Consider the following 11,206-nt stretch of genomic DNA (forward strand, 5'->3'; position numbering starts at 1 on the left):
TAAGCACAGGGTGCTAATGGCGGACCTGCTAATTCAAACATTAATTGAGCTATATGGTACCAAGACGTCTGGCTCTCAGGCAACCCTGCTGAAGTCTGTTTCTGATTGTTTGGTTGGAGACATTCACACCAGTGGTCTGCTGGAGATGAATTTGTAGGATTATGGCAGTACACATCCTATTCCTCCTTGCACAAAAACGCAAATACTGGTCCAGCTGATGGGTTAAGGTTCTTCCATGGCCCTGTGCAGCTCTCCTAGAGTAACTGCCTGTCTCCTGTTTTGTATGTCATCTCATTTTTGTCCCTCTAGTGCACATGTTGTTAATTTCATTAACACCAAAGGAGCTGAAACTGATTAACAACCCCTGCTGCTACTTAACGGATCAATATTCCAGTAGTTTAACTAACTTGATGCTATACTCCGATTAAAAGGTCTTCCTTTAATTTTGCGAGGAAGGTAGGGGGAGCAATTCACACAGCGAGACAGGTAGCGGGAGCAAGGCACTCGGCAAGGCAAGTGGGGGGAGCAAGGCACACGGCACACAAAAGCAATGTCCACAGCCGAGCAGAAAGGCCGAGCAATGGCCACAGGCATACAGACGGCCCGAGCGACGTCCACAGCCGAACAGAAGGGCCAAGTGATGTCCATAGCCAAGCAGAAGGGCTGAGCGACGTCCACAGCTGAGCAGATGGGCCGAGCACAACTCCCGACACACTGTGGCCGGACCCACGTCTCAAAAACCAGAAAGGGGGGAGGGTGGGAAAAAATCCTCTGCAACAGAGGCAAAAAAAATGACAAAAATATCCCTGGGGCAAACCCCCGTGGACAGGAAGTGAGGCGGCGTCCTCCATGGAAAACTAGAAAGTGAAGCGCCATCCCCCACAGACAGGTGCGGGGCGATGTCGCAGGGCACAGAGACAAACAAAACAAAACCGGGCTGGTGATCATCTGTCAACAAAAAGTGAGGTAACGTCCTCTACAGGAAACCGGAAGTGGAGCGGCATCCCTCACCGGAACAAATGCAGAGCAATGTTACCCAAAAAACACAAAATAAAAAAGCAAAAATCCAGGGAAAAACAGGGCAAACAAAAACAACAGCAACAAAAAAGCTCCTACAGCAAGCCGGTCCAGGCTAAGGCTAATCGGCTTGGTCTGAGTGTAACAGAATACTTCTGTCAGCAATGCAGGTATAAAACAGACCCAAATAAAAGGGTTTAGTAAATAAAAAACACAAAACAGGGACAAAGACACATGTCACAGTTAAATGATTTACAACTCTTAACCCTGCCACAATTCTTCCCACAGAGCATGATGGGTAGCCTCATGATTGTGTGAGTGTGAATAATGAAATTTGTAGACCAAGACTTGATTTACGGGAGACACCGCTGACCAACCCTGATCTGGAATTATTTGTGGAATGATCAGCATCCAGGAACTCAGAATATATGTGTATACTGATAGCAAGTACACTTTCGGCATTACACATGACTTGGGCATACTGTGGAAACATCAGGGTTTTTGACCTTAAATCTCACTAAATTACAGGGAATGAGTGATCCTGAGGAGAAACAACACTAGACAAAGGTGGAAAGTGTACAAAAACAAGATCTTTGGAATGGTCCCTCAGGGAAAGCGTATTTACCAAAAAGATTATTTCCTTTTTATGCTAAGTTGACACATGGTAAAGACAATGTGTCAAAATGAGGGATAATAACAGAAATAAGGAAATCTACTCCCACCGCTGTGAAAATAGAGAGAGAGAGAGAGAGAGAGAGAGAGAGAGAGAGAGAGAGAGAGAGAGCAACATGGATCCACGGTAATCACTGCAAACACGTACCACTGCCAGGCCAGGAATAAAAGAACAAATCAGTTAACGCACCGTTACCAATAATAATGAACTCCTGAGACCATCTGCATTTCTGTCCAGTTCAGTGAGAGGCTGAGTTACCGCACTCATGAAACAGCCTAGACTGGTAGTGTTCCTAATCCTCGGTTCCTAAGCCTGTGTCAGATTAGGGAGAGAGAGAGAACAGGAGACCAAGTCCCTGCCATAAACATTCCATGTGTTAAAAGGATGGGAACTAAGAGAAGAGTGGGTGCACGTGCTTGATAAGATCTAACCTTACTGAGGTGAGGGTCTAAGGGAAAAGGGGAAAAGGGTAAGGTCACATAAACACAAGCACAAGGGTAAGGTCACATAAACACAAGCACACACATACCACCACACACATACCAGGCTACACAAGCACACACCTAGGATATAAAAGGGAGAGCTGAGTCACTAAACTTTGCCTCTTCACTGTGTAGACTTAGCAGTCTGCACTGTATGGAAGACGCCTTTTGCTGCAGCAAAATTAATGCCATCTTTACCTCTTTGATATTACCACCAACTCTAAGTCTGACTGTGTTTTTTTAATATGTAGATCAAAAATGCCATCACAGTACTTATTTAAAGCACCTTTGGCAGCTGTTACAGCCTTGAGATTTTTTGGGTATGATGCAACAAGGTTTGGAATGGGGGATTTTTTGCCATTCTTCTTTGTTTACACTTTGACTCACACCTGAGTCAAAGTGTAAACAAGAAAAAAAGTTTATTGTAATCCTAAACTTACTAAAAGTAACCAGACGCAGTGCTATCAGGCCTAGTCAGTCTGAGCTGTCTGATCAACAATGTGTGAGGAAGTGAAAGTAAAAAGTTCAGCTGAAATAGGGAGTAGGGCGAGACAGCTGAATCAGGCGACCAGCTGGACGGACCTGCTGAATCTGAGATTGAGGGTCTAAGGGAAAAGGGGAACCTGACCTTTAGTAGAAATAGAGAAACTAAGGCTTGAAATATGCATGTGCAAGTTCTGTCTGGAAAGTGACAGACTGAGATCATAACAATGTTAAGCAGAAACAGCAATACAGCATAACCAATATAATCAAGAACTTTTATCATAATTCAAACTCATAAAGATAACATATAATCAATCAATTATATCATATAAATATAATCAGTAGAAATCATATACAGTATAGAATAGCAAGAAATGAAATGATGAAACTTACTCATTGTAGCTGTAAAAGAAGATTAATCCAAAAGATGTCTGTGTTATGGAAGATTGAGTGGCAAATAACTCAAGAATATGGAGTGACAAGAAGATCTCTGGAGCACATTTTTAACAACGAAGCATGTTTTTTTAATAACAATGCAGAAGTAGGTCAGAAACAACAGGAAATTGAAAAGGCAGACTTTGTTTTTCTGGGAAATAAGGGGAAGTCTTATTGTGTAATCTGCAAAGTAAGGGGAATTTAGAAAGGTCATGTAAATTACGAAATAAGGAGGAATTACCTGAATGTATAGAAGGCACCTAGAGGTGCCAGGGTATATATTGAGGAGATTTCCTGGGGAGAGGGCTTGCTGGCTTGCTTTTTGTGTTCTGGGTTGCAGGGGGCTGCTCGCTTGGGTTTTTCATTTGATTGCTTTTGACAGAAATTTTTCCTTGAGCTCAATGGAATTGTTGGCTGATTGGCTGCAATAAAGAAGTAGTCAATAGTTAATATTTGGCTAAAAGTCTAAAAGTTCAGTTCACCCTGCAATATGTCCACTTGGAGGCGGGCTCTGAGTTCCAACAACATGTCTTCACAGGTGAAACCTGTTATTCATACTCAGAGTAGTGATGGCCGGTTCGTGAATGAATCGTTCTTTTGAACCGGTTCTTTTTAGTGAACTGGATGAACCAGTTCACCAAATCGGACTGATTCGTTCTAAGCAGTTCACGACTTGAGTCCGTGCTGATCCACAAGTTACTAAAGTTACTCATTTTCGGTCATGCCTGACAGCCCCTCTGACTCAAAATAAACTAATATCCCGGAGTATATGTAACTCCTGTACACTGAAATGAGATATGTTGCGCTGAGAGAACTGTGAGCTCGAGCTGTTGAAACACTGAGAACCGATGAGCTGTTAATCAGAGAACCGATGAGCTGTTAATACTGCGCATGCTTGAATAACTGAACCGATACAGTGAATCATCAGTACACTGAACTGAGAACTGGTTCTGTCGGACGCGTCCGACATACTGAGAACCGATGAGCTGTTGTTACTGCACATGCGTAAATCACTGAACTGATACAGCAACAAATGGAAATGGTTATGATTTAATGTCTTATCAATGAAGGATGAAGGAATTTACATTATGATGTCATTGTGAATTACGCCATTACGTCAGGATGTAAAAGAACTGGTGAACTGGATTATTGAACTGGTTCATTAAAACAAACTGTCCAAAAGAACCGGTTCGCAGAAAAGAACCGAACTTCCCATCACTAACTCAGAGTACACATTCAGAGCTATTCATTCTTTAACAAAACATCTTATATGGCAAGAACCATTTCAGGATAAGAGTCTCTGCAGGAGGTGTGACATCAGATTGGCATAAACTTGAGGTGGGGATAATCACAGGCTGCACCATATCAGTGATCCTATTTGCGGTGGGAATGATTGTCAAATCGGCAGAGCTTGAGTGTCGAGGGCCCCAAAGTAGAGGAGGGGTCCGCCAACCACCAATTAGAGCATTTATGCATGACTTGACAGTTACCACAGAGTCAATGTCAGGAGGCAGGTGGATACTACAAGGGCTGGAGAAGCTCACCCGGTGGGCTTGGATGGAGTTTAAACCAACCAAGTCCCATTCACTAGTGCTGAAGAAGGGCAAGGTCTCAGAAAGGTTCCAGTTCAGCATCAAAGGGGAATCTGTCCAGTCAACCTACCAGGAGCTGGGCAGCTGGTTAAGGTCAATAGACCGTTCTGGCCTCCCCGGCAAGTTTAATGCATGGATCTACCAACATGGTATCCTGCCAAGAATACTCTGGCTGCTACTTTTGTATGAGGTTTCCATTTCTAAGGTGGAGACCAGCAGCTATCTCAGGAGATGGTCAGCAGCTATCTCAGGAGATGGTTAGGGTTGCCCAGGAGCCTCAGCAACAGTGCCCTCTATGGGAACACCACAATGCTCCGGTTGCCTCTGAAATCCTTGGAAGAGGAGTTTAAAGTGACTTGGGCACACGAGGTGCTGATGTATAGAGACTCAACCAACGACCCAAAGGTGGCCCAGGCAGGAGTGCTGGTGAAGACAGGGGGAAAGTGGAGCGCTCAAGCCACTGTGCTGGATGCACAGGCTCGATTGCGGCACAAAGAGAGTGTGGGAGTGGTGGCCCGAGGCAGAGCTGGCTTGGGGATGTTCTCAACACTTCCTTGACATAAAGAGCTGAAGGGGGAGGATAAACGCAGCCGAATACAGGAAGAGGTCAGAGCGGCTGTGGAGGAAGGAAGGACGAGTAGAGCTGTTAGAATGGGGCAACAGGGGGCCTGGACCAGGTGGGAGCAGGCCATGGACTGCAAGGTCACCTGGATGGCGCTCTGGCAAAGCGAACCGCACCGCATAACCTTCCTGATTCGGGCAGTGTACGACATCCTGCCTAGCCCAGCAAACCTCTGTTTGTGGGGAAAAGCAGACACAACGACTAGCCATTTGTGCCCAGCTCGTGGAACGCTGAAGCACATTTTGAGTTCCTGCCCAACAGCGCTCGGCCAGGGTCGGTACACTTGGTGTCACAACCAGGTGCTGAAATCTATTGCATACACCATCAGCAAAGAGATCAGCAAAGGCTCATTTTAGTCTCAGAGAGCACCAAGAATATAATCATCATGGAGCCTTAAAAGCAGAGTGATATGCCTTAAGGGGATTATGATTGGAGTCATAAGACACATGGGAATAAACTCCAGATGTTGTAATAATCTTAAGGTAACATATAACTAGAGAATAAAATAACCACACTTGAGTCAGAGGTTGGATAAAAGAGGAAATGTTTATTATAAGAATTTAGTAAACGGGGGTAGTAGGAGTATAATCTGGATATCCAGGGCCAGAATCGGAGGAAGAAGATGCCAAGGTGGGAGAGAGGGGACAAATATAGGCATAAGGAGGAACTGAGGGAAGAGGAGGAGAGACGGGAGTTCCGAGCTCAGGGGAGCAAGGTTTAGCATGAGGACAGCCATCAGTTTGAGTTCTCTTGTCCATGAGGTTAACCAGAGGGGTTTGAGAGGAGGAAATGCAAGCAGGAGGATTTCTCACAATATGGGACAGCAGATAAGGATGCTCAGGAAGTTCAGGAGAACTGAGCTGTTCCAGAAACGTAGTGAGCTCATAGGTGATATGAAGCAGTTGGAAGTGGCGATAGCCTGCCATGACGTCAGCAGGCACTGGCCTTGGATAGGGGGAAGGACGAGGGATCCGGATGGTGTGACCAGGAGGAATTGGTTGACCCTGAGGCAAAGGATCTAGGGGGAGAAAAGGGGAATAACTTAGTAGAGATAGAGGAACTGAAGCTTGAGATATGTAAGCAAGCCCAGCCTGGAAAAAGACAGGCTGAGGTCATAAAAAATTCAGGCGGTTAGCAGGCTTGAGGAGTCATCAAAGAACTCCATTTGTACACATGCAACATTACAGCAGTTATAGCTTAGCAATAGTAACCGTATAAGATAACGAATAGGTAAGAGCTTTTAACATAGTAACTTGTGACATGAATCAGACTCATAGAGTGACTTATAATCAGTAAAAATCATGTATAGAAGTAGATAGCAAAAGAGAAACTTACTCATTGTAGTTGAATGAAGGATTAATCCTCAGGACGTCTGTCATAAAAGACTGAGAGGCAAATGTGACTTTGACCAGGAAGTAAAGCTCTTTTGAGCACATTTGTAATAACAAATGCAAAATTGTTATGTAGAATGGAGAAGACCATGGTTCCCAGACCAAATCTCATAAATTGTTATGTAGAATGAAGAAGACCATGGTTCCCAGATCTTAGCTCATAACTTGTTATGTAGAATGAAGAAGAGCTTGGTTCCGAGAGCTTAGCTCATAAATTGTTATGTAGAATGAAGAAGACCATGGTTCCCAGACCTTAGCTCATAACTTGTTATGTAGAATGAAGAAGACCTTGGTTCCCCGACCTTAGCTCATAAATTGTTATGTAGAATGAAGAAGACCTTGGTTCTCAGACCTAGGTCCTGGGAACTAAGGGGAGGAAAATCCATAAATGGGAATATGGGTAAAAGGTGCTGGGAAATAAGGGGAAATTAGTGAACAGGATGTTAGTGTATTAGTAGTGTATTTAGAACATAGCAGGTGATGCCGTTAAATAAGGTGATATGAGGAACGTCACCAGGGGGAACTTCACTGTGGGACTCTAAGAAATACTGGGAACCAAAGAGGAAGCACCTGGGAGCGCCAGGGTATATATTGAGGAGATTTTCTGAGGGTCGGGTGTGTGTAAAAACGTCTCTAGGTTACGACCGTAACCCTAGTTCCACGAGGAACGAGACGCTGCGTCGAAACGCTATGGGGACGCCCTCTGCGTGACCACGCTCTGAACCACGTGTGTAATCTGACCAATAGGCATTGGGACATGACGTCATCGGCGGGTGACGTCGCGTAAACAGGAAGCTACAAATGGCTGCGAGATGGACAAGACGCTAGCTCCTGTGAGAGAAGGTAAGCGCCGCAGGGATGCAGGGAGTGTGGCATGGAGATGCAGTGTCTCGTTCCTCAGGGAACTAGGGTTACGGTCGTAACCTAGAGACGTTCCCTTTCGGAACTCGAGCTGCGTCAAAACGCTTTGGGAACGAGTGTCCAATCACGCCACACTGACCAGACCCTGCATAGAGAGTGAGGGCCTCGGCACCTGCACGTAGGACAGAGGAGCCCGGGGTGGCTCTGAGGTCAAGGTCATAGAACCTGACAAAGGTCAGCGGGGTGGACCAACCCACAGCGTCACAGATGTCTTGGAGTGCCACTCCAGCGTACCAGGCCGTAGAGGGTGCCACACTCCGGGTGGAGTGAGCTCGGACCCCGAACGGTGCGGGGAAGCCAGAGGGCTTGTGAGCCGACAATCGCATCCACTACCCATCTGCTCAACGTCTGCATGGCGGCCAGGAAACCCTTCCTGTCAGGGCCGAAGCAGACGAGCAGCTGCACCGATTCTCTCCACGGACTCGTCCTGCGGAGGCAAGTGACCAGTGCTTGCACTGGACACAGTCGGTTCTGTCGCTTCTGTTCGGGGGCTGTAAATGGAGGAAGCTCTGGAGCGGAGAAGGGTCTCTCCTACCTCGGTAGAGAGACCAGCCGCTATGAACTGTGCCCCCTCAGGGGCCACAGCCTCCACAGCTCTGGGCGGGGGTGCATCAGGGTTCTGCCCACCTGTGAGAGGAGATCCCTCCTGGGAGGAATTTCCCACGGAGGGCCCTCGAGTAGGGACACCAGATCCGCAAACCATGACTTACCCGGCCATCGAGGACTCCATCCTGGCGAACTCTCTCCAGAACTCCAGGGAGCAGTGCAATCGGAGGAAAGGCGTACAGGCGTAGCCTCGGCCACGATTGTACCATGACATCCAGACCTAACGGGGCTGGGTGAGAGAGAGAGAACCAGAGGGGACAGTGCGAGGATTCCTGGGTCGCAAACAGATCCACCTGGGCTCTGTAGAACCTCCGCCATATGAACTCCACCACCACGGGGTGGAGACGCCATTCCCCAGGCCTCGGCCCCTGCCTCGACAGGTCATCTGCTTTGACATTCAACCGTCCTGGGATATAAATGGCCCTCAAAGAGAGGAGTCTGTCCCGAGACCACAAGAGGACCGCTCATGCTAACTTGTACATAGGGCAGATCGGAGGCCCCCTTGGTGGTTGATGTAGGAGACCACCACAATATTGTCCATGCGGACCAATACATGGCGATCTCTCAGGTCCGGGAGGAAGTGTTTTAACCCCAAAAACACCGCCATCATCTCCAGGCAATTTATGTGCCACGAAAGACGTGGGCCGCTCCACAGACCTTGGGCAGAGTGGCCACTCATGACCGCACCCCACCCCGTGAGGGAGGCGTCCGTCGTTAGCGTCACGCAGCGACAAGGAGCCCCCATCACGGGGCCTTGGAACAGAAACGTTCGGTCTTTCCAAACATCCAAGGCTCGAAGGGCACGCCGCGAGACCTTGATGGAACGATATGGGTTTCCCCTGAGAGAAAACCCCCTGCCCCGGAGCCACCACTGGAGGGGCCTCAGGTGCCGAGTGGGATTACGCTGGACGCCGCAGCCATGAGCCCTAGTAGCCTCTGGAACTGCTTCACAGTGAGTGGCTGGCCTTCCCGCACTCTCCTGACTGAGGTGAGGATGACTTCGACCTGAGCAGGTGACAACTGTGCCTGCATCCTGGCCGAGTCCCATACCATGCCCAAAAAGGTGGTTCTCTGTGCTGGAGAGAGCACGCTTTTGCTGGCGTTTAGCCGAAACCCAAGCACCTTCATGCAGGCGAGGATGACATCTCGATGACGCAATGCCTGGCACTCTGACTGAGCCAGAATCAACCAGTCGTCGAGGTAGTTTAAAATGCGGATGCCCTGGAGCCGCAGAGGGGTCAGGGCCGTGTCGGCGCATTTCATGAAGGTGCGGGGCGAGAGGGCTAGGCTGAATGGGAGGACCCATATTGGTAAGGTTCGCCCCCGAAAGCAAACCTCGGGAACCTCCTGTATGCAGGAAGGATGGAAATGTGAAAGTGCGCGTCTTCCAGATCTATTGTGACGAACCAGTCCCCTGACCTGATCTGAGTCACGACCTCCCTGATGGTGAGCATCCTGAACCTGAGCCTCCTGAGAGAGCGGTTCAAGGAGCGTAGATCTAGAATGGGACGCAACCCACCATCCTTCTTCGGAATGACGAAGTACGGGCTGTAAAAGCCTGACTCTTGAACCGAGGGGGGACCACCTCGATGGCTCCTTTTCTCAGGAGTGTGTGCACTTCTTGTTCCAGGACCAGAGCCTGCTCGGGTCCCACCAGGGTGGGACACATCCCGTTGAAACGGGGAGGAGAGGACGCAAACTGAACCGTGTAGCCGTCCTCTGTGGTCTGCAGGACCCACTGGGAGACTCCTGGCAGCTCCTCCCAAGCTGTCAGAAAGTTCCTCAGGGGAACCAGCCCCTCAGGCTGAAGCACATCTTGTGGCAGGGCAGACAGACCGGCCTCCATGACCCGAACGGCCGGAGCCACGTACTGCGGCCGTTGAGACCTCCTGAGAGGCGGCGGGCCTCCCCCATCCATACAGAGACTTTGGACGGAAGTGGAGGGAGGTGCCCGCTGGAGGGGGCCGTGCTCTGAAGCACATCCTGTGGCAGAGCCAACAGAGCCTAGCGCCCCGGTGGTGCAGGGGAGGGATGGGCACCGTCACGTGAGGTGTGCCCCATCCCCCCAACCGTAGATCATCAGGATCTACGCACCACTGCCCGTTTGTCGGAGGCCCTTCCTGGGCCTAGAGCGTCGCCTTGAGCCCTTAGGCCCCGCCCGCGGAGATTGGGTGGCCACGCTCTGTCTCTGGGCTTCGTGGTGCCCGGAAGGACCAGGCTGGGGCTGCAGCCGAACAGCCCCACGAGATCGCCGAGGGAGGTACTGCTGAAATGCAGCCGACTGCTTTTTAGACTCCTAGAACTTGTGTACGACCGCCGTTACAGCGTCGCCAAACAGTCCAGGAGGAGCCATCGGTGCGTCCAGTAGCACAGCTCGATCCTTGTCCGGGAGGTCGGACAAGGTGAGCCACACATGCCTTTCTGTGGCCACCAGGGCCGCCATGGGCCGCCCAACGGCCCGCGCCGTGTGCTTTGTGGCCCGAAGAGCAAAGTCGGCAGTGCAATGCAACTCCTCAATATCAGCCGTCCCGGAGCTAAGTCCCTCATCCTAATCACGTAGCAGGTCAGCCTGGTATGCCTGCAACACACCCATGGTGTGGAGGCAGCCCGCAGCCTGACCTGCTGCCGCGTAAGCCTTCCCTACTAAGGCTGATGTAGCACGTAGCGGCTTAGTAGGGAACACCAGAGCCTTTAGCAATGATGCTACGCTAGGGGAGAGATAGCTAGCCAGCGTCTCTTCCACACGTGGCATTGCCCCGTAGCCGCACGCCTTAGCCCCAACCACATTCGTGTAAAGCGAGGAGTGACTAGGAGAAGTGCGCATAGAGTACGGGGTTTCCCAGGATCTGGACACCTCGGCGTGCAGATCGGGAAAAAATGGCAGGCTCCGGCGCCGAGGAAGTGACACAGGGCGCAGGAAACGCTCATCCAGCTTACCACCGGCCCATCTAAATCCAGTTTGGCTACGGCTCGTGTCACGACCT

At 49.6% G+C, this 11,206-nt stretch overlaps 1 pseudogene; it reads left to right on the forward strand.

Annotated features, from left to right (window-relative positions):
- The first annotated feature begins 3,580 nt into the window (after positions 1-3,580).
- Positions 3,581-6,523, forward strand: LOC113660898 (annotated as a pseudogene).
- The last annotated feature ends 4,683 nt before the right edge of the window (positions 6,524-11,206 follow it).

This window comes from Tachysurus fulvidraco, chromosome 13 (genome assembly GCF_022655615.1).
Source record: "Tachysurus fulvidraco isolate hzauxx_2018 chromosome 13, HZAU_PFXX_2.0, whole genome shotgun sequence".
Lineage (NCBI taxonomy): Eukaryota > Metazoa > Chordata > Actinopteri > Siluriformes > Bagridae > Tachysurus > Tachysurus fulvidraco.